The sequence below is a fragment of the Arachis hypogaea genome, chromosome 6, assembly GCF_003086295.3.
Source record: "Arachis hypogaea cultivar Tifrunner chromosome 6, arahy.Tifrunner.gnm2.J5K5, whole genome shotgun sequence".
NCBI classification, from domain to species: domain Eukaryota; kingdom Viridiplantae; phylum Streptophyta; class Magnoliopsida; order Fabales; family Fabaceae; genus Arachis; species Arachis hypogaea.
The window spans coordinates 108,033,256-108,036,908 of record NC_092041.1 but is presented as its reverse complement, the minus strand read 5'-3'; the positions used below and the strand labels follow the sequence as shown (position 1 = coordinate 108,036,908).

Here is a 3,653-nt window from a genome sequence, read left to right as displayed (position 1 = left end):
AGGAAAGGAAAAAATTACAAAAATCCACCAAACCAAAAATTGGTTCATGAATCAACCAAGAGTCATTTATATATAGTTCGAATCAGTCTAATTCGAACTTTAATTACGTGTAATTCGAATCACACTGATTCGAACTACTCACACACGCACACACCCACTAATTCGAATAAATCTGATTCAAATTACACCCACAGTAATTTGAATCAGGGTGATTCGAATTACACTCACACACGTTGCACATAATAATTCGAATTTGACAGATTCGAATTACTCATGATTTAATTCTGTCCATTCTTTTATTAAAAAATTAATAATTGATTAAAAAAATTAATAATTTAAAAATTAAAAAATATATATTTTATTTCATACATTACAAAAAGTTAACAAAATATTTAATTATGAGACTTCTTTAAAATATTAATGAGTTATCAATTCGAATTTCATACAATACTCTTTTGCCCATTTTTAATAGCTCGTGATTTTTTTATAAACTTTTTTAATAAATTTATTTAAATTATACCACGAAAAAATATTTTATTCTATACAAAATAATTAAAAAAATGACTTAAATGATGTTAGGAGTACTATAAAAATTTGTAATGTTTTAATGATTTAGGACATTAAAGAAATACTCTACATAGCCAATAATAATTTAGAAATTAAAAAAATTATAGTTATAACCAATATTTACCTAAATTATTATTAAAATATTACAAACTTTTATAGTATTTTTATCATTTTTTAAGCTATTTTTTTAAAATTATTTTGTATAGAATAATGACTATTTATTCCTAATAGAAGAAAGACCAATTTATCAAATATTTTAAAGCTAATATATTCGATATAGAAATGGTGAGATACTAATTTGATATTACATCCTTAATTAAACTAGATTTTTAGAGGTCATATATAGGGTTTGTTTGGATGAGTGTTTTTAAAAAAAATATTTTTTTGAGTTATTTTAAAAAAAATTATGAAAAAATAAAAAGTAAATTTATGTTTAAATATTTTATATAAAAAAAATTTTATTTATTAATTATGTTTCATTATAATAATATAAAAATAAATTTTTATTTATTTATTATATAAAAATATTTTTTTTAAATATCTTTTAAAAATTATAACTTTTAAAAAAGATATTTTTATTTTTATAATATTTTTATTTTTATTACTGAAAATTTATCAAACACACTAAATATAAATTTATCAAATACACTAAACAATAAAAAAATTATTAAAAAAATATTTTTTTCTATCAACTTAATGATGTTGAAACAAACACATAATTATATGGTAAAAATAAAAAATTCAAATGCAGTCAATTTTATGTAAAATTAATAGTTAAAGTTGTTAAATAATTTAACTAATTTGACTATATTTTCGTCTAATAACTCTCAATTATTAATTTTATGTAAAATTGATTACCCTTGAGTTTTACCTAATTATATAAGTGGGCACATGACTAATAGAAAAGTCAACTGCTAATATATAGTTTATTCGCAAGTGTTTTTATTGGCCGAGTAATGAAGTAACCAAGTTGCATTATTTTTTTTTTAACCTTGAAATTGGAACATGCTGCTCTATAAATTGAAGTTCAACATGTGCAACTTGTAATCATCCAATAAACATGACACATTACAGGTTAATCACTTTCATGCTTATTCTGCTTGTGTGTGCGCCTTATCTATCTGGTATGAGTGGTATCTCTCATCTCTTTCTCCCTTAAATCATTTTTCCTTTTTTTTTAATAAAAAAAAACATTTACATATTATTTAATGTTTAATCTAGTTCCAACCAAATTTTCGAAAAATAGAGACACTTTTACATTTTTTTCCTCTATATTTTTCTTTTTCTCTTTTCTTTTATTCTCTTCTTTTTGGAGGTGAAACTATGTACATTGAAAGGAAGGTCAAAACCTCTCCCAAATTCATAACCTTTTCTATTCTTTTTATTTGTCTTATTTTAGTCTTATAGACAAAATTAAAATTTTCTTTCAAAAATATATCATTGTTTACTCTATTGTTATATTTTTTATTATTTTATTATTTTCACTCTCAAATTACTATAACAATTACTATAACCATTATAATTATGATTTTTATTGTTATCTAAAAGAAATCATAATAAAAAGGAATATTTTTGAAAAAAATTTTTGATCAAATAACTAAAATAGAATGAAACAAATTATTAAAAATAAAATAATATGTTTGAGATTAAGACTTGTCTAAAATGTTAGAGACTAAAATAGTAATTTAATTACTCGTGTAAAAAATTAAAATAACATAAGTCAAAAGAATAATACTACACATTTAAGTCTTTTTATGAACTAAATTCAACTAAGTTAAACAATAAAAGTTGGAATAATGTTAGCTATAACTTGTTTTTATTAATTATATCAGACCAATTTAGTTAAATTTGATTAAGAAAAAATTTTTGATATGTAATATTATTCTTTAAACAATGTAATGACTTGATGTGTTTTTTTATGTGAAGAGTAATTAAATTTATGATTTTTAATTTTTTTAACATACAAATTTGAGAGTCAAATTTGTTTTGTCAAATTTATTTTTTTTATTTTAATATTTTAAATATATAAATCTAGAGCCTTTAAATTTATATTTTAATATTAAAAAAATTAAATGTGTAAATTAATTCCTTCGATTTATTTTACGATAAAAAAATATTTTAACATAAATCGAACGCTCCAAAATATAAATTTAAGTCTGATTTATTATTTAAAATAAAAAATTAGAATTAATATAAAAAGAACACATCAATTAATTATTACCATAAATTACCCACAATTTTTTTTTCTATCTAACAAAAATAGCCTATAATCTAGTGGTTGTTAATGATATATATTGCAGGTGCAGTAGGATCTTCAGGGAACGAATTTAATGGAGTGATGATGTCACTCGGAAGAAAAGTGGTTCAAGTTTGCGATCCAGCGTGTTTACCGACGTCCTGCGTTTGTGCCAATAAAGTCAGCCCATAAGATCTGTTTATTGGGATTTCCATATGAATTAAACACAACGTAGCTGATGACGTTGCCTTCGTTAATTAATTTGCTACTACAGTATGCATTTCCTAAATAAAGAAGGGTGTATGCAGTGTATTTGTATGAATATAAATGTTGCAAGTTATGTGACATATTTTTATTTTTAATATTGGATTAATAATAGTATTTTTTTAAATTGTAATGTATTGTATTATTTTTTTAAAATATGGGATGATTTAATTTACAGATTATATATCGGATCGTTCGATTTTTAAAAAGTATAGAAATCGGACCGTCCGATTTGTGTGGATTTGTGTACTCCAAATTATTTTAATTTTTTAAACACAAATCAGACCACTATTTTTAAAATTTTTTAAACACAATTTAAAGGGTCTAATTTATATATCTTCTATAATTTTAAAAAACATCAAAAAATATCACGTTAAAGCATAACATTTATCCTATTTTCATATCTAAATTTTTTAATTGAAGGCAGCAGCAACAACGGCACTGAGAGACGAAGCGATTGATGAAATGTGATGAATTGATTATGCTAACTAGGTTTTAGTAATATTGATGCGATTGTTATTAACAAACGCAAATTCAAAATTTCATTATGAAAATAGTAGATACAACAACTGCAAAAATAAGTATA

General features: G+C 22.0%; 1 long non-coding RNA gene across 1 annotated transcript; it reads left to right on the top strand.

Moving 5' to 3' along the window:
* The first annotated feature begins 1,563 nt into the window (after nucleotides 1-1,563).
* LOC112754143 (uncharacterized) lies at nucleotides 1,564-3,165 on the top strand. Its single transcript, XR_003178400.3, has 2 exons — nucleotides 1,564-1,691; nucleotides 2,868-3,165. It is a non-coding gene; the product is annotated as an uncharacterized lncRNA (long non-coding RNA).
* Nucleotides 3,166-3,653: the final 488 nt, after the last annotated feature.